The sequence below is a fragment of the Myotis daubentonii genome, chromosome 7, assembly GCF_963259705.1.
Source record: "Myotis daubentonii chromosome 7, mMyoDau2.1, whole genome shotgun sequence".
In the NCBI taxonomy this organism is placed as follows: domain Eukaryota; kingdom Metazoa; phylum Chordata; class Mammalia; order Chiroptera; family Vespertilionidae; genus Myotis; species Myotis daubentonii.
In genome coordinates, this window is record NC_081846.1 from 1,771,901 (window position 1) to 1,797,157 (window position 25,257).

At 53.1% G+C, this 25,257-nt stretch overlaps 1 protein-coding gene across 3 annotated transcripts in view; it reads left to right on the forward strand.

The window, feature by feature from the left end:
• Window positions 1-411: 411 nt before the first annotated feature.
• Window positions 412-25,257, forward strand: part of GULP1 (GULP PTB domain containing engulfment adaptor 1) — a 151,279-nt gene continuing 126,433 nt past the window's right edge. Inside the window, exon 1 of one of the 3 annotated variants that reach the window (XM_059702532.1) lies at window positions 412-588. The gene's annotated coding sequence lies outside the window, so the exon portion shown is untranslated. The remainder of the gene's footprint in view (window positions 589-25,257) is intronic. The other 2 variants (XM_059702530.1, XM_059702529.1) reach the window with 2 other exon arrangements.

Sequence of the window (25,257 nt, forward strand, 5' to 3'; positions counted from 1 at the left end):
GGGGGGGGGGGGGGGAGCAGTAACCACTGTGCGCGTGTCCTGGGTCCGGGCTGGAGGCAGGCGGTTCCGATTGGGCTCCTGCTGCTCCGGGCTTTTCCTCTGGGAGCAGAGCAGCCAGTGTGAACTCCTAGGACACAGGGAGGAAGGGACCGCCCGGCCCGGGGCGGGAGGAGGCGCCCAGGGCAGCGGGACCGGGCGGGGCGGTGTCTGCTCTCCCCAACCCGGGAAGGTGGGGCCCCAGGAAACACCCCCTGCACCCTCGGCGCGTCCCCGGCCCGGAGCGCGTCCCCTTCTGGCCGAGAGGGGGCGCCCCCGTCCCCGCCCGCGGCCCGGAGCCCGGCTCCCGCTCCCGCCCCCGGCGCCGGCGGTTCGGGCTTGGCGCGGCGCTCCGGTCGGATCGCTCTGCTCGGGAAGCGGAGGGCGAGCGCGGAGGAGGGCGGCGCCGGGCCCAGCGGCCGGAGGGAAACTTTGCTCCGGGCCCGCGACTCGGAGGCGGCCTCGGGCGGAGGTCGGAGCCCAGGTCCCGGAGGAGGGCGCCCGGCTCCCCGCGCCCCGCCGGCGGCCCGCCTGCATCCGACCGGCCGTAAGGTACGAGGAGACCCGACCGACCGACTGGGGTCCCGGCGCCAGCCCGGCTCCGGGGGCGGCGATCTCGGGGGAACCGGCGCCCCGGGCGGGCGGAGGGCGCGGGCTGCGAGCCGATAGCGGGCGGAAGGGAGCGGGAGGACCTCGTGCGGGGCTGCGGGTGCCCCCTCCTCCCCGGACCGGGCCGGGACCTGTTGACCACAGTGTCTCCGGGAGGACGGGGAGGTGGGGACGCGGCGCCCCGACTCCCGGAGCGGAGCCCCCGCAGCCTTTGTGCAACTTGGGCCGCGCGGGGCGGGCGGGGGACGGAGCCGGGGGGCGCCCTGGGTCCCGGCGAGGAGCCCGGGAAGGAGGGAAACTTCCCCGCGGAGCCCCCGCTTTTGTTGGCGGAGCGCGGGCCCCGGGTGGGGTGGGGGTGCGGGGCTGGGAGGGCCCGGGCTCGGCGGCGCCCAGGGGGTCCCCATTGGCTCGGGGGGGTCCAGGGGGTCCCCTGTGGCTGGGGGGTGGCCCCCATAGCTCCTCTGGCGGGCGCTGCGCGGGAGGGCGCACGGCGGGCGGGTGCGGAGACCACCCTGGTGTCGCTGCCCCACAGCCCGGCCCCTCTGCCAGGTCCTCCCCAGGGTAGGGGCTGCCTCGGACCGGACCGAACCCCGCACCTCGGGGCTCCCAGGAACTCGGGCGGCTTCTCTCGGGTGTGTTTATGCCGCTGGGTGGGACCTGGAACGGGGAGCGGGGATGGGCACGTGGCTGGGGGGCCCGGAGCCCGCTGGGTGCGCGCACCCCGGGGAGGGGCGGCCGCGGCCCGGCTGGTGCCCGTCCCGGCTCCTGGCACTTGCACCCCGACATCCGCGCCCTGCGCCCGCCGAGAGCTGGGCGAGCCCCCTGCGATCGGCCGGGGGTGCGAGGCCCTGGTTCGGGACCCGCTTTAAGGAAAGCGGCAGCGTTGCACCCGCGGGAGGATGGAAGTTTGGGGGTACCGGTGAGGACCCACGTGTCCATCTCCAGGGCGCGCGGGGGGCAGGGGTGCGAGGGCGCTGACGGGGCGGCGGGGACACGGGGAGCGCTGGGCGGTCGGAGCTTTGGGGGAGCTGGGCGCGTGTCGGGTTTGCAGGTCTCCCCGCCTCTCCGCCGGCCCTTCCCTCCGTCCCCCCCAAAATCTGGCGCTTTGCTAGAAACCCCACACCCCGCAGTGCCCTGCCCGCCGCGTCCTTAGAGCCTCCTGGAGCCGCGCCCCAGGACTGTCACCAAGTTTGAGGACCGACAGGAGGGACGAGGGCCCCGGCCGGCCCAGAGGGAGCTGGGCCCGGCTGGAGGAGCAGGGAGGCCGCGGTCCGGGGGGAGCTGCTGGGTGCGCTGGGGCTTGAACAGGGGTTCCCCCTTTCGCAGTGAGCATGTTTCAGGGACTAGATCCGCCTTCTTGGCAAAAAGGGAAACTGAGCAGCTCAGCCGGCGTGGCTCAGGGGCTGAGCATCGGCCCGTGAACCAGGAGGTCAGGGTTCCGTTCCAGGTCGGGGCACAGGCCCGGGTTGCAGGCTCCATCCCCAGTGGGGGCGTGCAGGAGGCAGCCAGTCCAGGATTCTCTCTCATCATGGATGGGTCATCTCTCCCTTCCTCTCTGACATCAATAAAAGTATTTACTTTTATTTTTCTAATTTTATTTTCATGTTTAAAGTATTACAAATAGCGGTACCTATGTCTCCCTTTCCCCCCATGGAAAAGTATGTTTTTTAAAAAGGTGAACTGGACATGGCGCGCAGTGGGATGTGCCCCAGGAGAGCGCCGGGGCGGTGGGAGTGGGAATGGGGGCCCCCGGTGGGTGGGTGGCCCAGGAGCGCAGTGGCCCAGGCTGGCCGCTGAGCCGGGTTTGCAGATGCTCACACTTGGTTGGGTTTGTCTCCTCGGCATGGACCGGGCTTGCTGGGCTTGCTGACACTTCCCTCCCCAGACCTTGACCTTCCTTGTTTTCACGGCCAGTGAGAAGAGGAGGCTTGAGCTCGGAGCAGATGGTTTCCCCCTAAATGGAATAATTCAGTGAGGAGCCTCCAATGGCACCGATTTGGGTCACGGAATTAGAGTGGAAAAGCGTGCCCGGCATGCCTGCCTGTGTTTGCGGGAGGGATCCTGGTGCACAGGGTCTCCTTGCTCGTCACCTGAGGGCTGGCATCGGCGGCCTCGGTGTTTCCCAGGACAGGTGCCCAGCACTCCGGCCCTGCTGCTTTGGGTGCCAGAGCAGCCAGGAGCCCAGAGCCTTCTCTGCAGTTCACATCCTTCTTTGATGCAGTGAAGAGTGTGCTTGTCCTTTTTCTTTCCTCTTTCAGGGAGTCGGTCCCCTCCCCTGGGTTTGGGGCAGGAACGGTGACGCACACAGTGCGTTTGCATTTCCTCTGGACAGTGCGCTGGCGATGGTGCCTATCAGTGCAGGACTGGCCAGGGCGAGCGGGGAAGGATGGGTCACCCTTTGGCTAAGTGCTTGCCTGTGATTTCCCTGTTGCCGCTCGCAAAGTAGAGGAACCTTCCTTTCCGTAATCACCAGCCCCGAGCGAGCACTAAACAGATGACATGTTCATAGGGTTTTAGGCGCAAAAGCCAGGGTTTCGGGCTCAGTCGGTTCACTTGAAATGCTAGAGAGAACACAGTCGCACTAACATGGAGAGCTCACGCAGAAGGCGGCACGTCCACAGTTAACTTACAGAAAGTATTGCTTTAGCATTTCAATCGTAGCGAATGCTTCATTAGACTAAAGCGTGATACGTGTTAATTTCTGAGCCTCTTGGGTACGATTGTGTTGTGGTTAAAGCTGAGTCATTCTCTCAAGCAGAAAAGAACAGTCAGCAAACTCCTTCATTTTGTTTAGGTTTGTGTTTATGCTCGGACCCATCTGAGTTCGGCTCCAGCTCGTCTTTTTGAGACGTTACCAGGTATATTGGCAGAGTCTGGCTCTGTTCTTGGAAACAACATTTGAGGGACGAAAATACATGTATGATGAACGAACTTCCTTTTTCCAGTGGCCACAACGGATCTCCTTAAGGACGGAGAGGGTAGCGGTAGGAGCCATTTATGAACTGATGTAGGTTCTAAATTAGTTCGTTGACTTCCTAAGACTTCGCAAGGAGGAAACATGTTACTTTATCTGAATTTGGTCCTAAATCGAAAAGCACCAGCATGGCTGCTGTGAGCCCTGTCCCTGACCGTATCAGACGCTGCTGGATCTAATAGTGTCGGCCTTAATGCAATCCGAGATCAGGAAATTTCGACTCGTTCCTGTGGGAGATTAAACATGTTCAAATTGGAAGAGGAAAAATGGTATGAACTCTGAACAGAGAAATCTCATTCCTTCCAAGCAGGGGAGATATGCAATTGAAATCAGACCTTCATTTTTTATAAATAATGGCTACAAGTCATTGTTCCAGAGTTAGGCTAGAAAACGGCGTTTGTCCCTTTTTATTAAAGGCTCTGTGATTGGCTAGTTTCATGTTTGCTTTATGTCAGAAAATGTTCCCAGCTCCCCTAACGATGCTTACAGCGCAGGATTGTTTTTCATGGGAAGACAGTCAGTTCGCTCAATGATCGCGCAGGAGAAAAATGCTCATTTTCTGTTTTCGTTGGAGCAGTATCGTTACGGTACGTTTGGGAGTCAGTCTCACCCTTCGGTGCTGTGCACCTAAGGATGCTTCGGGAAGGCTGCGCCAGTTTGCTCACACGATAGGGATAAGGAAGTGAATTTGTGTCCTAGCTGTGATGGCCACTATATGTTGTGCTGCGTTGCAAAGATCACGCATGTTTACAGGCGTTTTAAATGACACTGCGTAGTCTCTAGGGTGCGTGCGCCTCGTAGGGCCTGCCTGGGGAGCAGGGGCTGCCTTCCTTTCCTGTCTGTTGTCAGCTGTGAAGGTGCTATAGATGTTACAGATAACATGATGTGATAGAAGCCCACCCCTCCTGGCCACATGCCTTCTCAGAGGAGGCTCCCAATACAACTTAGCCACTGCCCTGCTGTAGGTGACCCCCTCCCCCACTCCCCCCCCCCCTTTACATAAATGTATATATGCCTGCCTTTGGTGTTTCTCCATTTGTGATAGGTGTATTTCCCATGGAGAAAAGTCACTTCCATTCATGGGTATTTCTGAGCCCATTTTAACCACCCATTTGAAGTTATTTTCCAGATTACTGTTGCTAGAGATCTGTGGCTTGTTTTTTTCTCTCGAAACAATAGAGGAATGTTTAGGTTTTTCGTTGTACTTGTAAAGGGTGAAGGAAGTCCTGGGAAAGATCTGGTACGGCAGTCTCGGTTCTGGGCTCTGATGATGACAGAGTCACGGAGGTATGTGGGGGTGAGGGGGGTGGGGTGCGACTCTCAAGGTTCCAGGGGCCGGTCTAGCCATCAAAGAGACAGGAGACAGGTTGGCAGTGAGCAAACCACATGCATACGTTTGGATGGGAACCCTGCCCCCCGCCCGCCCCCCACCCCCACCCCCAATAGGGAGTGCAGGCCCAGGAGGTTCAGAGATGGAGGGGAAGCTGGAGGTCAGACATTCTGAGGGAGGGGGGAGGGGAGGTGCCTGCAGGGATTCAGAGGGTCATTGCCCCGACAAGAGCAGAGGCTTACTTAGTAAACAGCCCGCCTGCCCTGAGACAGTTCAGAGGTTCTCTCCGGTGATGTGGTCTCTCCCAGGCCAGGCCCCTCATTCCAAGTCTTCGCCCAGATAAAGAGGGGCAGGACTTCCTCTTGGCCTGAGGCTGAAACTGGCCTTGCTCCTGTTCTAGCTCAGAGAGCCTGCACACCACACACAGCAGCTCCTCTCCCGGTGACTAGCTCCCCCCCCACCCCCCAGGCCTCTTTTGCTTTTCTTCAGTAGAGCCACAGGCAAACTGTACATTACTGGCCGGTTCCTAAGGTACAGCGAAGCGAGGGTCCTGTGGAAGTGCAGGGCTTTCCTGCAATTGTACAGCTTTTTCTTACAATTATAAGATGTGACCGTGGACCCGTTTCCTGAAACTCCAACCACAGGTCCTCCGAGAATTGCAGAGAATTTCGGCTTTGCCAGAGCCGCCAGCAAAGCGCAGGTGAATGACTTGGGCTCAGCCCGCTCTCGTGTGGCGATGATGCTGGTCGTTCACGTGACTGAGAAGCTGCTAGCTGAGAGGTTTGGCGGAATAGAATAATAGAGCACCAGTAACCTATAAACCGAATCATTAAGGATTTGGCTGTGTAACGTTCTCCAATAGTTATGTAATATTTTACCAAATGATAACTCAGCTCTTTCTCAGTTTGTATTCAAATTTAGGCAGCATCTTAGTTTTAAAAAAAAGCAATGGAGCCATCTGTACTGTGGTAGCAAGCCTCCAAGTTTGGGGTAATTAAACGTTGACATAAGGACAACCAAGTGTGGTGTTAGCCTCTTGGTTTCTCTCGTAGTTATTTAAACAATCAAGGGAGGGCCGTGTTTTAAAGTCACATTTTAACAGCAACTGGCTCCTTCACCTAGATTTCCACGTGGGGAAGTTAAAACCCAGGCTGGTTAGTACCGATAAGAGTTTCATTTAAGAAGACAAAGTACTTTGCAGAGGTTTTGAAGGCCCGCCTGGATGTTGTCCTCAGTCCGTGTGTGTCTGCCGTGGCGACCCTCCGTAGGAAACGCAGGTGTTAGCTGACGGTGGGACGTCCCTACCACCGCCTCGAGGATCTACAACGAAATCATGAGAATGTCCAGCGCCAATGCGATCACCGCTGGCCTTGCACACGGACACAGAGCAGGCCTGGCGCACCGTAACGGACAGCAGTGTCACCACCTTACTTTCAACCGAGGAGCGCCAGTGAGGGGAGAGGATGCAGCTCATGCGTGTCGTCTGGCACAATATGGTTTGAGAGAATTGTTAAGGACTCACGCGAGTAATGAACTGTCTTCGAAATTCTCTCAATGTCGCCCGCAATGGCAAAACCCTATTGACGTTTCGGAGTAGGTGTTTTGAAATGCTGTGCGTTATTATTTCTGTTCCAACGCCTCCATGGTGCGTCTGAATGTGTAGGAGAAAAGCCTTGCAATTGTTAACAGCGGCGAATAAGAACTATTCCAGCCCGGCCAATGTGGCTCAGTGGTTGTGTGTCCACCTCAGGGCACAAACCCTGGTTGTGGTCCTAATCCCCAGTGGGGGGCATGCAGGAGGCAGCTGATCAACGATTCTTTGATCGTTGATGTTTCTCTCTCTCTAGCCCTCTCCCTTCCTCTCTGAAATCAATACAAATACATTTTTAAAAAGGGCTATTATATTGCCAATATTGTCTTTAATCCTTCCTAAAGGAAGAGCCATTACTAAATTAAGCCTATGACAGTTCAGGCTCAGCTGCTTAAATTAAGGAGACCAGGAAAGTGGTGACTAATTTGGAAATGTGAGATTTCCGGTAGTGCAGATGGGCGTTAAAAACGTTTTGTGACTTGATAGGATAAATCTCTCTTTGGACCCTCCTTGTTCAGGATGATACCGCCTTGCTTTCAATTTGTCATGAACACTGCAGTCCCTCCCCTCATTCTGGAAAATGTAACCATGTTTAAACATCATTACATAAAAGGGTATGGTCTTTTTTTTTTAGTTTTATTCATTTCAAACGGGCCGGATCCGGCCCGCGGGCCGTAGTTTGCCCACGGCTGCTCTAGCAGGAAGCTCGCGTCCCCTTTCTGCCTTCACGTTTTTATGTATTTCTACTGATTTCAGAGGAGAGAGAGAGAGACACATCAGTGATGAGAGAGAATCATGGATCGGCCGCCTCCTGCACGCCGCCTACTGGGGATGGAGCCCACATCCTGGGCATGTGCCCTGACCAGGGATAGAACCTTGACCTCTGGTTTCAACCACTGAGCCACACCAGCCAGGCTGTCTTCCTGTGGATGAGCATAATCATTAGTAGGCGCTTAGAGAAGTTGAAGAACAGTAACCATATTATCTGTCAAAACTGCCATCTTCTTTTTCTTCCTTTTTCCATTTCGCCAGATCTAATTAGCGTCTAGTTGGAATCTCAAGAAGTTGGAGTGGGCTCTCTGTGCCATACTCTAGCGGGCCCTTGAACTTGGATAGGAAACAATAACATCGTTACTTTCATAAACACCTAATTGCATTTAGTACCTTTTTAATTTTGGCTATAGGAACACACACACACACACACACACACACGTGTGCAAACACATAAACAATACTCTTAATAGCGCTTGTTACTTTCTGGAAGTTGCAGATACTTGTCATATCTCATTGTTCTGGGTGCACATGTTTTGAAATATTTTTATGTTTATCACTCGTTTGAAAATATACTAATAGTTATACCTGCTTCAAGATGCTACTTTTATATGTGGCTATGTCTATAGATAGGTAGCTATATCTCAAGTTTTAAAAATGTGCTTTAATAACTGTCAGCAGTTGGTTAGGAGTCAGGTGGCCTTGCTTGTTGGCTCAGTCACAGGTAATGAATTATGGGAGAGGACGGCACGGGGGGTGGGCTGGTGAGAGTTTGTTTATACCGTGGAAGGGGACACTGGGTGAGGAGGCATCCCGGCTCTTCACCTGGGTCCTGCCCAGAGTAGGTGCTGGAAATGGCTGCAGGTTGTCTTCTGTTCTCAAGGACAAAGCCAATGCATTAGTGATGGAATAAAAACGTGCAGAGAACCGGGGACTTGATGGCATTGCTGGGTCCCTGAGTCAACCTGTCATATTTCTGAATTTACTGTTGTGTGAAATAATGAATCCTTTACCTCCAAACCCATTTGAACTGGATATTCAGTTATTTGAGACAGTGACTTTATGAGAACAGTCATTAAGTGGTATTCTAATTTGAAATAAAATTGTAGAAAATAACTTAGGTTATTATATAGCATTTGTAGGCCCTGGCCGGTAGCATCGCCCGATGCTCTAAGGTTGTGGGTTCTCTTCCAGGTCAGGGCCGGACGAGAAGCAGCCAATGAATGGGTGCGTAAGTAAGTGGAACAACAAAGTCAATGTTTCTCTCTCTCTCCCCCTCCCTCCTCCTGTTCCTCTCTCTAGAAATCAATAAGTAAACATTTTTAAAAGAAAAGAAAGAAAACGTATAGACTACCTGTGTTACCAGAAAGGGGACAGGGCCAGCGTGGGTCTGCCTGGGCCTGGCCAGGAGCGTGTGGGTCTTGACTTCATGCAGGAAAGGATTCCCAACGCGGTCCAGGTGCTTCTGAGGGGATGCTGATAGCAGCTGGGACGGCGAAGGAGGAAGGGCTGAGGGTGGAGGCCGAGGGCGGAGGCAGCAGCGGGAGAGTCCGGCGGGGCTGCTGTAGCTCCTGAAAGTCAGAGAACAGGGGGCCTGGGGACAGGTTGGGGGGGGGGGGTGAGCCCAGGATGAGCTGGGATTGCAAGTCTCTCCTGGGGCCCCTCAGAGTCCAGGAGATGCAGGCCTGTGGGGGAAGGTGAGGGAGTGACCCGGGAGGGAGTACCCAAGGAGGGAGTACCCCAGGAGGGAGTACCCCAGGAGGGAGTATCGCAGGAGGGAGAGCGCACTGGGCCCTTTGCTTTGAGGGCTTGTAGCAGCTGGGAGTTTAGGGGAGTTTTTAGGAGAGATCTCAGGAGAATATTCATCAGCTTCCCAGTGTGTCCTTTCAAGGTCATGGGCTCCACTGATTGGTCACTGCCAGGGCAGGGGGTCCTCAGTCCTTGAAGGTGGGTTTGATTTTGCTTCTTTTCTGGGCCTGGAGCTGAAAGACCACTGAGGCCTAGACGCTGTCTCCAGGGAGGCGACCTTCCGCACCTGCTGTAAATGGCTCACCAATGTGTTCAGCTCTCTGCCTCAGTTTCCCCATTCCACTCGCCAAGGGGTTTCCCAGCTTCTGACTCTCCTGCCCCACCAGGGTTCTGTATACTTTGGATATAACTAGTACTATTACTCTGCAAAAATATTTTATTACTCAAATCAGCAAATTTTAGTTTTAAATACAGTAAATAGGTCAATCATCTTTAACTGAGTTCATTCTGAGGTGGATGGATTCTGTGCATATCTCAGGCGTGTTCTGGGATGACATGATTTCTGTGCAGCCCTTTGTCTTCGAGACTGCATTTTGAGAAATTGTTGCAGGTAGAGAAATAGATAGCCGGGTAGGACAGCTCTGTCTTGCTTGGGCCTGAAGATTCCCAATGCAGAATTATTTCCCCACGTTTTAGACTGTAGAAGGCCCACTCTGAGACACCGAATACACCTCAACAGGCAGACTGGAACCAGCTTTTCTTTGCAAATTGTGAGGCGTTGTGCTGTGACAGGTCCTGGTGTTAAGAAAAAAATAAAAATAAAATTGAACAAAGCAGATCTTTATCCTAGAGAGAAAAAAAATACATTATTCAATAAAGAGAAAATGATTTGCAATGTAAACCACTGACACAATCAATCCATACGGGACGTCACTGCGGTTTGGTTCTGAGGGCTCTCAGTGCACTGGCAGTGTGACACATTCCCTGAGAAGCATTGCAGGAACCTCAGTCCGGGGCTGAGTCACGTGGAGCGTGGGGTCTGATACAGCGAGCGTGTCCCTGTTGCACTGACAGATAACGCGAGAAGGAGCCACCAGGCACAGTGACTGCAGGCCTCCGCGCAGGTGTGAGAACTGCGGTCTGCAGTGAGCTGCTGGTGACGCCTGGTTTCGTAGAACTGGTTCCCGGGAACGATGAGCAGTGGAGTTAGGCTCTGCCAGATGTTCGCTCTGGTGAGTTAGCCTCTGCCTATCGCCTGGGTAACGCGCTGGGCCTGAGCGTGGAGTCCGCGCTGAGCCCGTGTCCGGCTCTACTGGCAAGAATGACCTGTGCTGAGACCCGGCAGGAGCAGGAGTGGGTGTTTTGGGTGCTAATGCAGGAGGCAGGGGCAAGCGAAACCAGGCCTGGCTAAGAGACTTGGTGACTAGCAGTGCCCCACGCAGGCCTGGCCAAGAGACTTAGTGACCAGCAGTGTCACAGGGGCAGGCTGGTGGGGCATTGGGGGGCTGGTCGAGAAAGAGGAAGCCCAAGGTTGGGGTGGCTGAGCTTGTGAGGAAGGACAGTGGGGACTGGAGAGGGGACGCTAGGGGTCGGGGAGAAAGAGCAGTCTGTTGTGTGAGGGCCGGTGACCATGTGGGTGTTGAGAGCGGGCGATCCAGTGGGTAGGGACAGAGGCAGCCGGCACTTGAATAGCAGAGGAGAGAGAGAGACCGGGAGAGTGGGTACTGACGGAGGAACCCCAAGTCACCAGACCTTCCCGCGTTGCGGCTGAGTAACCCCTGATGGCATAGACGCGCTGGGCACACCCGCCTGAGCTGCTTCTGCTGTGAGGTCACAGCCTCAGTCCAGGGAGAGACCGGGAAATGCGGAGGGCTGATCTCAGGGGTGATTGTTCTAGTAGAGGCGGCTGCAGGGGGTGAGGGCTCGGGGGTGGGGAGTGGTCCCTGCATCCCTTCCCCTGCAGAACAGGCTGCCCTCCTGACCTGGGCGGTGACAGGGAAGCCGCGCTCCTGTGGGTTGGATGGGAACCCAGGGACTCTGCTGGTCTCCCGTGGAGACTTTCATAGGAAACCTACCGTGGCTCCCAGCAGCTCTAACACGGGGAAGAGGATCGTGTCCGCATGACCCGAGTCCCAGCTTCCACCGGAGCGCGTGACCGAGGTCCCCACCGCACATCGCCTCTCTCTAGGGCAGAGGTTCTCAACCTTCTGGCCCTTTCAATACAGTTCCTCATGTGGTGACCCAACCATAACATTATTTTCGTGGCTACTTCATAACTGTCATGTTCCTGCTGTGATGAATCGTCATGTCAATATCTGATATGCAGGACGGTCTTGGGCGACCCCTGTGAACGGGTCGTTCGACCGCCAAAGGGGTCGCGACCCACAGGTTGAGAACCGCTGCTCTAGTGGGTCGCTGGCAGCTGGCCTCTTTGCTTAGCCTGTTTCTTGTACATGTGAGTCCACACCAAAGGGGATTTTTTGAACAAGAGAGAAATGTAAGGAGACTATGGATGGAGCTTAGGGCACCTCCTGAGCACTTCAGCCAGAGGAGTAGGGGGGTGGGTGTGAGGGAAGGGTGCCTCCCTCGCCCTGGGGGGCCCTCCCTGTCCCAGGAGGGAGAGCCTCTGGCCCAGCGATGGCGAACCTTTGAGCTCGGAGTGCCAGCATTTTGAAAAACCCTAACTTAACTCTGGAGCCGTGTCACATATAGAAAATTTTTGATCTTTGCAACCATAGTAAAACAAAGACTTACATTTTTGATATTTATTTTGTATATTTAAATGCCATTTAACAAAGAAAAATCAACCAAAAAAATGAGTTCGCGTGTCACCTCTGACACGCGTGTCATAGGCTTGCCGTCACTGCTCTGGCCCCTGAGGAGCAGGGGTCTGGGAGAGGCTGCGGTGAGTGACGGAGACGCAGGCTGGAGCCGGTAAAGGGGCCTGAGCAGCTGTGCCCCCGGGCGTGGCCTTGCTTCTGGCTCCAGCGTGTCCTGGCTCAGGGCTTGGGGAGACGGCTCAGCGTCTCCAGGGCTTTGTTCCTGAACGCAACGTGAAGATAAATAACGGCCTGTACTTTGCAGCTCACTGAGGAACAGAGCAGGGTCCTCACTTGTGCTGGGGGGAGAGACTGCAACATGGAAAACTTCCTGATTGTGGGGGGAGGGACTGTGGCCTGGAAGGGTTACGGAATGTGGTGGGGGGGGGACTGCGGCCTGGAAAAGGTTACCGATTGTGTCAGGGTCACGTGGCAGAGAAAAATTGCTAGATGGCCTTAGAAAAACAATGTGTTATGATATGCTCCAGCCAGGTGTGACTCCGTTTACCTCCCCTTTGTGCTTATGAACTTTTTATGAACTTCTAAGGAACAGCTAATGAAATGCTTTGAGGTCGGTTTTTTCTTTTTTTTCTAACACTGTGTAGTTTTGCAATGAAAGATCTTGCTGCACCCTTGGTCGGCACCACACGCTGCCAGGCTCCCAGAGGGGGAGGGACGCGCCGTGGTCAGCTGGCCAGCTTAATAAAGGCTCTTAAATTTAAATTCTGAGTCGGTGGCCTATCTCGCTGAGCCAACCCATAACCACTGAGGAGCAGAGCAGGGTCCTCGCTGGAAGGCGCAGGTTTCAGTCCCTCAGTCCCTCTCCCTTGTGTGTCCCCCGTGGCCCCAGGTTCCGAGCCCACACTGTCTGCTGGGCTGACCGAGCCCAGCCTGAGCGTTCCTTGTCTTATCAGATTGCCCGGAGGCCTCGAGAATCAGTAATAAGTTCCCGAAATGGCTGCTCTCTGCAGCTGACTCAGTGGCATTTTCTCTCCCGGGCCTGCCTTTGGGGGAAGGTCTGTAGAAGGAATGCAGTGGCCTTATCTTCAGATTCCAGCTCAGTGTCAGGAGGGAGCCTGCCTCCAGCAGCCTGGTGAGTCAGTGGTGCTGGCCGGTGACTTTCCCAGGAGACAAAACCTCAGTCCCATCTTCCTGACGCAGAGATTTCAATCAAGAGAGAAAGTGGAGAAAGCGAGTGAGGATGTATCGGCCGCAGCGAACGCACTCAGGACAGTGAGACCAGGAGGGCACAGAAGCAGCCGGAGAGCGCGCTGGGCTCATGGCTCCCGGGGAGTCAGGGAAAAGGGGCCTTGGAGGCAGGCCCAGGGGGGTTGCCAGAGGAGCTGTCGCTGCCCATGGCTCCCCTGGAGTCCCTCACAGATTAGGGGTTATGTGCGGGGCGGGCAGGAGAGGGGGAAGGGAGAGCGCACTGGGGCCTTCATATTCAGGGGTTAAAAGTCTGGGTGTTTAGGGGAGGTCTTGGGGGCGGATCAATACAATTTCATGAGCTTGATGCTGATGAACCAAAAAGTGGTTGTTTCTCTCATCTGCCTGCCCTTGGGCCCTTGGGTGTGGTTGGCCGATGGGAGGCACTGGATTTCTGTATCTGTCTCCCTGAGGAGGGAGACTTAAGCCATTGCCCTCGGGTCTGGGAGGAGCAGCGCAAACCATCTACTCGGAAGTGTCCTTGGTTCAGGGAGAGAGGGTTTATGTGGCTGCAAACTGCTGTTTACCTCTGCGTCTTCGTTCCCCACTTCCCCTCGTCCTGGAGTTTTCCCAGCTTCCTGTGCTCTAACATCACTGTCACCCTTTGGGGAAAGGCTGCATAGCCGTGGATCATGTCTATTATAGAAGAGTGTCCTGAGGCTTGTCTATAGCTTGAGACACTGAAAAAGGAGATTTTTAAGGTCCAATCATGTTAATAATTGAAATTTAAATGGGGTGATCAGTCTCCTGGAACAACATTTGTAAAATAAGGGAAATGTCATGTTGTGCTAAGGGGATTAAAGCTGCTGGGATTCCTACATTGACTCCTGCAGACCTTCCTTCATTCAAAACACCTTCCAGACCATCATTCTCGTGTGCCAGCTGCTGTGCCGGCCTCCACCCGGCCCCAGAGGAGCAGGGACGCGCGAGCGTCATCCGCCCGCTGCAGGCACCGTTTCTGGAAGTCCACCTTCATTTGAACCTGAGTCCCTACTCCATCACTTTGTTTTCAAGTAAGATGAATGCCACGGAGGCGCTGTGCACCCCCAGGATGAGGGCGCGTTCCTCTGTGGCTGCATGTGCTCCTTGGTGCGTGCATTCCCTAAGTGTGTTTCCACCTGCTGGAGGCCCATGGCCGCGGGCTGTGGGCGGCCTTCTGGTTTCCAGGCGGAGGGAGAGCGAGGGGAAGGAGGGAGGAGCAGGGGCACTGCATGCACGGAGCCTCCTGGCCGAGGGCTGGACGGCGTGGAGGGGATGAGCATAACGCACGGAACTGAGTGGGAAACGTTCCGAGAGTCTGGGGGGGCCACCAGGAGGGCCCGCGCATGGGAGATGCGGGAGGTGGAGGAGAATGAGTGGGGGCGGTTCTGAACTGCCGGCCTTGTTGGCTGGTGGGAGGTGAGTGTTTCAGGAGGAAGGAATAAGGAGGATCGTGTGCAGATCGGACTGACTGACGGGATTGTGGAACTGCTCACCAAGACGCGGCAGAGTGGGACAGAGAGCAAGCTGGCAGGAAAGGAAGACTGAGGATTCCACTGGGTTTTTGAGTCTGACGTGTCTGGGGACGATGTGGGGGCGATATGGGGGCGATGCGCATAGGTAAGTGGATGTGTCTCTTGGGAAAAGGAGATGTCCGGGGCTGGAGGTAAAGACTGGAAAGTTGCCAGCATGACTGGTTGTCGGTGCCATGAGGTCAGACCCCCGAGAGCAGGGGTCGTCAAGGGGAGTCAGAACATGAAAATCCATCAAAAGAGGCTGAGAACCCAAATCTGAACCGAAGTCTCTGTTCCACAGGAAAGGCTGACCCGCCTGACAGGCGGGTGAATCGAGGGCTAAGGTAGAACCGGTTCACAGGGGGCAGGAAAGAAAGGACTGCACTGCCAGGTCCTGTAAAAGAACCTTCTGTGCCGTGACGGGTAAAGGCCAGGCTGCACCTTGACGCCAGGAGGCCTTTCTAGAACCGGCCTGGCCAGGGCTTTGTGTTCGTTCTGTGGTTGTGGCTTTCCACGTGTGAATCGTTCCGCTCCAGACACGAAAATAGGGATTTCACAGGCGTGGCCACACGCACCGCCGTCCTCGGTCAGAAACGCGGTGGCCCGGCCCTCCCTGGGTCGTTATCCCTGACGCCCCAAGACTGTCTGCAGTTTGCTCCCATGAGGCCATTCTTATGGTCATCAAGATGGCACCGTGGAGTCAGTTACCCGAGACTTCACGCTGGGCTTTGCTGATCCCCACACCGATGTGAATGTACCCAGTACGAGAGGATACAACCAATTTTGACTAAATGGGTTTTCCTAGATCCTTGAAAACTATTTACTATTAAATGATATTACCATTATTTAGCAAAGCCTTTTATTGCTTTATGATAAACATTATAGACCTGCATCTACTTGTTGACTGTATTTATATATTAAACATGCTTGTATTCTAAAATTAAGTGGTTTTGATATAGAAGCTCAGTGGAAACATGAAGAATTTAGAGAGCTAGCGCACGGGGGTAGACTGGACACCTTCTTGCTTGAGTCTCTAGATCGCTCCTTCAGTGAATCACAAAACAGCGTTTCCCTCTTTGTCATGAGTTTTTCTTTAAAAACCAGGACTTTAGAAGATACCTAAGGCTCTTCATTTTCTTCTTTTTGAAAAATTTCATGAAACGGGAAATAAAAATGCATATAAAGGGTTTTTACACGTTAACTTAGACACCATTCTTGGAGACAGTCCTGAAACCGACTCTTAGCACTGTCTATAGTTACGTTTAGTGCTGTGTTAGCGGTGGCCTCTCACATTTCTGGTTCTTGGATGCCCTTTGCCAAGTGATTCAGTCTCTGTGAACGGAGGGGAGGGGTGAGGGTGGGAGGGTAACGTATGTGAGTGCTTCGCTGCTCTCATGCTCGCGTCTTCTGCTCGCTGCGTGGAGTCCACGGGAGCAGGACTGCTGTGTGCTTCTTCTCCCCGGGGACCCAGGGCCGAGCGCGGCCTGGCCCAGTCAGCATTCCGCTATTTGACGAGCGAGTGGAGAAGCAAGGAGTTCAGGATCTTCAGAGAAAGTGCCGCACCCGACGTGCATGCACTAAACTCACGCCTGGGAAGGGCTGGTAGAAAGACGCAGATGCCGGAGAGTGAATGCGGGCCAGGCCACACCTGTCCAGCACGGGCCTGACCTGTATGTCCCCTGCGGGCTAGTCCTTGGAAAGGCAGTTTTTATCTCAGAGGCGTCAGCAGAAACAGTCAGACTCTGCACCCGGAGCCGGCAGCTCCACGCGCCCTCTCCTGGGCCTGGCACTGCCTCATCGCGCTCCACGGAAGGAATGACTGGGCCTCTCATGGCCTACTTTTTCTTTTTTAAATCATGTTTGTTGTTGTTAATCCTCACCCAAGGATATTTTCCCATTGATTTTTAGAGAGTGGAAGGGAGAGAAGGGGTGGAGAAAGAGAGAGAGAGAGAGAGAGAGAGAGAGAGAGAGAGAGAGAGAGAAACGTAGAAACAGAGATGTGAGAGAGACACATCCATTGGTTATTTCCAGCATGTGCCCCGACCAGGGCCAGGGATTGAGCCTGCGATCCACGTATGTGCCCTTGACCACAAATCGAACCTGTGACTCATGGGTGTGAGAGCCACGTTCTAACCACTGAGCCACACCAGCAGGGCCAAGGCCTACTTTTCTATGACTATTTAAGATTATACATGTGCTTATGCCTATCTGAGCAGTTCAGTCCTAAAATCACGTTTCTTCTCAGATTGAATTGGAATTTCCTGAGACTGAATGAAGGAGAAATTGCATTTTTCTAAATTATCCTGGGCCAAATTGTAGCTGACACCGTCCAGTCCACTGGTATTTCCACTGGAGATTTGGGGAGCAGATTCTAAGAAGTGGTGACAGCCGAAGAGAAATAATTAGCATAATTCAATAGCAACTCCGTTTGCATATGTTTGTGTGTTGGAATAATTACATGGGTTTATGTTCATACCTTTTACATTATTTCAAGTTTATTTCTCCAACTTGTCAAAATGTTTGTTTTGAAAAATGCCACTTGCTAATCAAGTCTGAGAAATAGGAGTAAACATTTTGATTTATTAGTGGATGTCATATTAATGTATAACTCCCCATGAAAACTCAAGGATCCTTTTTTTAAAGTAATATATTTTTATTGATTTCAGAGAGGAAGGGAGAGGGAGAGAGAGATAGAAACATCAATGATGAGAGAGAATCAATGATTGGCTGCCTCCTGCACACCCCCTGGTGGGTATCCAGCCTGCAACCCGGGCATGTGCCCTGACTGGGAATTGAACCCAGGACCCTTCAGTCCACAAGCCGGCACTCTATCTGCTGAGCCAAACTGGCCAGGGCGAGGACACTTATTTATAACATACTAGGGGCCTGGTGCACGAAATTCGTGCACTGGGTGTGTGTATGGGGAGGGGGGGAGTGTCCCTCAGCCCAGCCTGCCCCCTCTCACATACTGGGAGCCCTCAGGCGTTGACCCCCATCACCCTCCAATCGCAGGATCGGCCCCTTGCCCAGGCCTGACGCCTCTGACAGAGGTGTCAGGCCTGGGCAGGGGACCCTCATTTCCCCCATCACTGGTTCTGCCCCCAGCCCAGGCCTGATGCCTCGGCCAGAGGCGTAGACCCCCATCACCCTCCGATCACCTGATCGGCCCCTTGCCCAGGCCTGACGCCTCCGCCAGAGGTGTCAGGCTTGGACAGGAGACCCTCATCTCCCCCTGATCACTGGCTCTGGCCCCCGCCCAGGCCTGAGGCCTCTGGCCCAGGAATCATGCCTGGGCAGGGGACCCCCATCTCCCTCTGATCGCTTGCTCCACCCCCCACCCAAGCCTGACGCCTCTGACCCAGGCTTCAGGCCTGGGCAAGGGGACCATCATATCCCCCCAATCCCCGGCTCAGCCCCCCGCTCAGGCCTGATGCCTCGGCCAGAGGAGTTGACCCTCATCACCCTCCAATCACCAATCACCAGATCGGCCCCTTGACCAGGCCTGAGGCCTCCGGCCGAGGCGTTAGGCCTGGGCAGGGGACCCCCAGCTCCCCGCGGTTGCAGGCTCCGCCCCTGCCCAGGCCTAACGCCTCTGGCTGAGGCATCCGGCCCGGGCAGCGGGGCCCCGCAGCTGCAGTGGCCCCGCGATCGTGGGCTCCACTTTAGGCCCAGGCAAGGGACCCCTAGCTCCTGGGACTGCCAGCTTCCACCGTGCCCAGCTCCCATCGCTGGCTCCACCCCTACTTCCTACTATCACTGGCCAGGGCGGCAAAGGCGCCTGATTCTCCGATCATGGCTGGGGGGCAGGGCAAAGGCGGCCCCAGGGCTGCCTTTGCCCTGCCCCCCAGCTCTTAGCTCCCCGCTGGGTTTCCGATCACTATCAGTGGCAGGGGGCTTCTTCCTGCTTTCCCTTTCGCCTCCCTGCATTGTGCCTACATATGCAAATTAACCGCCATCTTGTTGGCAGTTAACTGCCAATCTTAGTTGGCAGTTAATTTGCATATAGCCCTGATTAGCCAATGAAAAGGGTAGCTCGTACGCCAATTACCATTTTTCTCTTTTATTAGATAGGATATTAATGTACCTGGTTATATGATTGCATGACTTAGTATATGTTTCATAAAGACATGTTTACAGTATGATTTTTAAAATGCTATTAAATAGATTGGTAGACTTGTGTTATCTGTAGTGTTTGATGTATATGTTTATATATATGCTGGTATAGTGCATAGAAGATGGTAGTAGACGGAACAAGAAGTGTTTTTTTCTGAGAATGAAGTTCTGTTCCGTAACAACATTGATTTCGTGACCGTGGCCCTTTCATTTCTAGTTTCTCACTGTTCCTCTTTTGCACCTTGGCAAGATAACCTTCAGCATCGGCCAGAGTCTCACCTGGCTATTTATTTTAAATTGCCGTAATTGATGAGGGAGAAGCTTTATGATGCTCGCCGTTGGATGAGATGACTGATTTCCTTCTCATTCATTTTGTGTCCCATAAAGTAAGTTAATAAACGAGAAAAAACAGCCATAAAATAACAGGGCAGTTTCTCCTGCTCGGACTTACGTGAAGCGGACAGGGAATGCGAAGTGTTTCTTTAACTGCTGGCGGACTGTTGCGGCCTGTGCCGTTTGTGAATCGGAGAAACCTCAGGAAGGCTGTCGAGAGCGTGGAGTCCGTTTCGGAGACACTGTCGTTTTTTCATAACTATCAGGAGAATTTCTGAGTTTCTACAAATGTCTTAAATGGTCTAATACAGCGATTTTCAACTTTCCCATCTCACGAAACACATACTAATTGTGAAGCTCTGTGGCGCGCCAAAACCGTTGCTTTTGCTGATCTGACAGAAAGCTAGGTGTGGTTTTGACTTATTCACACCGGACAGCGGTTGCTGTGTTGGCGGCTGTCATTTTTTATTTGCTAATCTAGGGGAAGAGAGGTCAGGGCCCGCTGAGCAGTCTCAGGTCGCATGTTTTAAAGGTCCTTGCGGCTCCCCCCACCCCCCACCCCCTTCCTCTCCCCCCCACCCCCTCCCCCCGAGAATCGCTGGCCTGGTATCAGCTGATTAGTCTCCCGAGGGACATCAGAGCACAGGTGCCCTGGGAGTCCCATAGTCCCCCAGTGGCGGTGCCGTGCGGTGCCGTGCGGATGACATCCAACTCCTCTTCCCTTCGGAGAAACCCACCCATGGGCATGGAGCTCAGCGCATCCTTTACTTTATGAGGGATGCTTGTCTTCCTGAAAGATGGGAACCTCTGAGATCAGCTCTGTGGGATCCCTTCAGCAAATCCCTGTTTGGGAGGACGGGTAAAGCTGTTACTGACGCTTTTAAACTATTTGTACCTCATATAAGGCAAGATAGTTGTATGAAAAGTTCATAGCAGAACTTTTGCCTTTTGCTTTTGGGAAAACTCATTCTTTAAAAAAAATTAAGTTATTGCATGTGATTGCATTCCCTCCTAAAAGATCCAGATACTCCCAAGATCTGGAGAGCAAAACATGAACGTTCGCCTTCCTGCCCTCACCCCCCCCCCTTCGGAGGTGAAACTGCGCACCTTCAGTGTGTATCACCCCAGCACCAGTTCTCTCCATTTATAAGCATATGCAGCCTCATGCTACAAAATGAACAGTGAGCATAATGTATATTCCTTTAACTTGGGTTGGAAGACAACACATATTTTGAAATTCAGTAATTTGATTTGTATAATCCAAGGTCACTATTATTTGGACAATTTACCCAAGTAGTTATCACTGCGGCCAATGTGTGTCTCTCTGAGTTATCCTAGCTTTTTTTTGCAAAGCATCGCTGAGAGATGGGCAACATGTCCAGGAGAGTGTGGAGTAATTAAGTAAAAAGTGTTCATTCATCAACAAGCCAGAAACATAGCCTGAAAAAATAGCTGTTCATTTTCCTTCTGTGACTGCTTGTCAAGCTTGCCCCTTTCTTATTGAATGTTTGTGATCATGACTGGTGTGGCCCATATTTCTTTCCTCATTATCACCCAGACAGTGCATGTCTTAGAATCCTTCAGGTTTGTCCTTGGTTTACTTTCATTTTCTTTCTTAATCTTGTTTTCCCACTCAACTGACCTCCTGTGCTTTTCCTATCTTCTGCTTTTGACCCTGGCATTTTATTTTATTTTACTTTATTTAATTTAATTTATTTTTATATTTTTTTAATTGATTTTTTTTTTTTTTTTTGGTGGAGAAGAAGGGAGAGGGATAGAGAGTTGGAAACATTGATGAGAGAGAAACATTGATCAGCTGCCTCCTGCATGCCCCCCACTGGGGATGTGCCCACAACCAAGGTACATGCCCTTGACCGGAATTGAACCTGGGACCCTTCAGTCCGCAGGCTATCCACTGAGCCCAACCGTTTAAGGCTGACCCTGACATTTTCGAGCATGTTTGACGATGATGAGCTGAGTAAAGGATTTCTCCGCCTTGGCCATACTGACCTGTCGACTGAGTTTAGTGGGTATTAAAATCTACGTGGACAGTGTCATCCTAACACTAGTCTCACATTTAAGCCTGTAGTGTACCACTGGCAATATTTGGGTGTCACTTGCACAGCTTTTATTATACTTATTTTAAATAAATCTTTCTTAAAGCTTAAATGTCTTTAAAAGGGAAATATATCATGGTCTGTAGTGTTATATAGTGAAATAAACGGGGTTATAGTAAAGGTGACTCAGGAATCGTCTGCCACATTATGGGAAACACGATTTGAGGGAATTTGTGCATTATGAAACCTACCCTCTGCTCACAGCGGCTTCAGGTTATAAAAATGGGGATTTTCTCGAACATGACCAACAATTCTACTTCATTATTTCAAAATTTCATGCACTGTGACCTCAGTAAAATACTAGCCATTATAGAATATAATTGAGTATAATGCATGTATGCCTTAGAGCTCTGGGAGGGAGTGAGGGAGGGAGGTTGGTGTGGGCTTAGCCGCGGCTGCAAAGGAAGTAACTGGCCTCTTCACTTTGTTCTATTCTCATGACATAAACTTCAGGACACCCCAGAGTAAGTGCCCACGATTGTTCGATTCTAGATTTCCCCGGGACCAGCAGTACACACCATGCGTCACCTCGGCTGGTATAGTATTCACGCCGGTTTACTGCGCTCCCAACTTGTAGCTGTCCTTTTCCTCTTTGAATCTCTGTTGTTGAAAGAATTACATAGGTTCCCCTTTTCCCCCATTGACCCGTCTCGCCCGCCCCAGGCCCTCACCACCCATTGTCTGTGGCCATGGGTCAGGCATAGCTGCACACAAGGTCTTTGGCTGATCTCTTCCCACCCACCCTCCCTCCGCTGCCCTCCCTCTGAGGTTGGACAGTCTCGGGGCCTGTTTTTGTTCATCGGTTTATGTTGCTCATCAGGTCCCACCAGTGAGTGAGAATTAGCGTGTGGACTCTGAGCGGTGCAGTGGAGCGGCCGGCCACGTCCATCGTCTGACACGAGTTTGGCCTGTGCTCCCGTGGCCTCCTTGCCTGCAGCTCTTACCTTTTCTCCCGGCCTGGGTGCTTCCTCCAGTGCATCCCAGACCTACCCTGGTCCCAACCTTCAGCACCTCCCTCTCCGCAAACCTCTCTCTCTACTCGCTGTTCCCCCAAAACTGGCCGCGGTCCTCATGCGTCCCCATGACCTTCTTTGTCTGTAATATATTTTTTATTGTTGATAGTATTGCAGATGTCTCCCATCCCCCCCCAGCCCCCCCTCCCCCCGCAGGTGTTCACCCCTCTAGTGCCTGTGTCCATGGGCTGTGCATATAAGTATGTAAGTCCTTCGGTTTATCTCTTCCTGACCCCCAACCCCACATCGGGGCATGGCCATCTGTTCCACCGCCTCCCGGCTTCGGGTCTTACTTTGTTGGTCAGTTCATTCTGTTCATTAGATCCCACACATAAGTGAGATCATGTGGTACTTGTCTTTCTCAGTTTGACCCGGCGACCCCACTTCTGGGAATATATCCTAAAACACCAAGCAGAAAGAATGTATGCGCCTGTATATACAAGAGCTAAGCAGCGTGATGTACAATAAATAGCTAAGATCTGGAAACAGCCTAAGTGCCCATCAGTAGACGAGTGGATAACAGTTCTGGGGGATGTTGCCGCCATGGAGTACTAGGCCCTGTTACCCTCGGGGCAGCATGGAGGGGCCTGGAGAGCATCATGAACCCATCGCCTTCCACGCCACGGAAACCGGGCAGTCACGAATCCTCAGGAGATCTTGCCTTTGCTTTCGTTGTCCTCTTCTCGTTCACTTCACTCTTCTTGGAAATCAGAGGAAATGTGTCTGTTAATGTGCACACTCCTTCCCAGGTTCAGTCACAGATGGCCTCTGACCTGAGGCTCCTGGCTCTCTGTGGCCCCATCAGCAGGATGCACAGCCTCCCTCCTCCCCACCTGCCCTTGCACTGCTCCTTCGTCACCGATTTTCATGTAGATGCAAGCTCAGCCTGGGGAGGCCTGGGGTTCCTGGGGTTCGGAGTCAGGCGTGTCTGGGTTCTGATCTGTTCTCCCTGTGACTGCCCCAGCAGGGACCTGGTTCTGGTATATATTCTTTCCTTTCTGGGGGCTCTGCTCCTCACACACAGAGTCCCAGTTGGCCATAATATGTGTTTGAAGGATGAATAACCACTGATTTATGAGGGAATGTTGTTTTAATGTTTATTCAGACAGTAACCTGAAGAATCTCAATGCTTTTGCCACCCACAGAGAAGTGATTTCCTTCTCCAAGGAAGTGCAGAGCTAAGGCGTTTGTGTGTGGGAGTTGCATGGAAATGCGCCAGTGAGGGGGTATCTGAAGATGGCTGGTGTGTGTGTGTGTGCGTGCGTGTGTCTGTGTGCCTGTGTGTGTGCTTGTGCCTGCGTGTGTCTGTGTGCCTGTGCGTGTGTGTGTCTGTGTGCTTGTGCCTGCGTGTGTGTGCGTGCGTGTGTGTCTGCGTGTGTGTGTGTGTGTGTGTCTGTGTGCGTGTGTGTGTCTGTGTGCACATGTTGGGAAAGGAGAAGTTGACTTTTACCATCATTGCTTCTATTTTTTTCAAGTCTGGACCCATGAAGTGCTCAGTGCCAGTAGCCCTGGGAGCCGCCGTGTGAACCATGGTCCCTAATGCCAGTCCCTCATGTCTCCGGGGAGGTGCTCTGCCTGGAGCCCGGGGAGGTGGGGCGAGTCACCCTCTTTGATCCACCTTCTGTGCAGTGAGACACTGGACAGGAGAAGCCCCTCATGCGTGCGGACAGAATATCAGATGTCGTACTGAGTCGCTCACGACTGGGTTACTGGTCAGGCTCCTGAATGTGATCCCTTGCTTTCACATTTGCTTGTATCCTCGATGGAACCTTATTGCCACGTACGGCGCATTACAGAACGTAGTACCAGGTGTGTCTGTCTGACGCTTACTTCCAAGGGCTGATGACAGCCACAGGAGAAGAGAACAAGAAGTGGGAAAAGGGAGTTCATGGTCAGCCACCCCCATCTCCAGCGATGTCTGGGCCGTGTGGCCCGTGCCCACGGAGGCCCACGGAGGGCCCACGGCTCTGCGCACGGTCAGTGCTGACTCCAGGCTGGCGGCCAGGGCCTGGACGGCACTGCGGTTCCTGAGATGGCTGAGCAGCCTCTCCTGCCCCGTCACTTCTCGGGGGACGTTCTGAAACCGGGCCTGTGGCAGTCGTTGCTGAGAGAACCTGTGGAGACGCCCCAACCTTCTGTGCTCCCTCCTCGGGGAGCAGAGCGCGCAGGGAGCCTCCTCCATGGCACCGAGGGCTCGCCTCCCGCCCGGAGCCCGTCTGTTAACCAGGACTTCAGGGCACGAATAGAACAACTTGGAAACCTACGTTTCCACCTCGCGTACCCCATCCAGAAACTGGCCTCCCTTCGAAGCACCGTTTCCCTTCTAGTCTGCCGGAGTCAACCTCAAGGGTGTTGGGGCTCGATGAAGCCATTGCTGCGGAGACTTTTATTAATGTGGATATAGATACAGACATACATTCCCAGAGTCTGCACAGGGCTTGTTTGGATGCCCTTAAAGTAGGTTACCCTGAATTGTGCTGATAGTCCCTCATTTAGGAGAATCTGGGGCATGCAAATTTGCCAGAAATATTAGGCCACGGCTGTGGTGGGTGTACTCCTTAGAGAACGCAGTGAGATTCTGATTACATTTCAGAAGCTTTGACTACAATGGAAATGTTAACGGGAAAGCAAATAAAATATTTAAGTATGGCTATTGTTACTTCATACCTTTGCAAACTCAAGTTGTGCCTAGTCAAATAGAATTATTTTAAGCTTGATTTTCTTAGTGGTTTCTGTCAGAGATTTATAGTTGTACACAGGGGAATTTTGTAAGAAGAAAGAAGAGTTTTCTATTCTCCAGTGAGGCCTGGGCCGTGTGTGGCCCGTGACCACGGAGGGCCCAGTTTTCATCATTGGTTGTAACTTTTTAATTTGAGAGAGAGAAGAAGGGGGCGGGAGGGGGAGAGACAGAGAGAGAGAGACAGAGACAGACAGAGAGAGAGGGAGAGGGAGAGAGACATGGATTTGTTGTCCCATTTATTTATCCATTCATTGGTTGGTTCTGACTGGGTCTTGAACCCATAACCTTGGCATATTGGGACGATACTCCAGCCAACTGAGCTCCCTGGCCAGGCCTGACTGCAACTTTTTTAAGTTCTTTGAA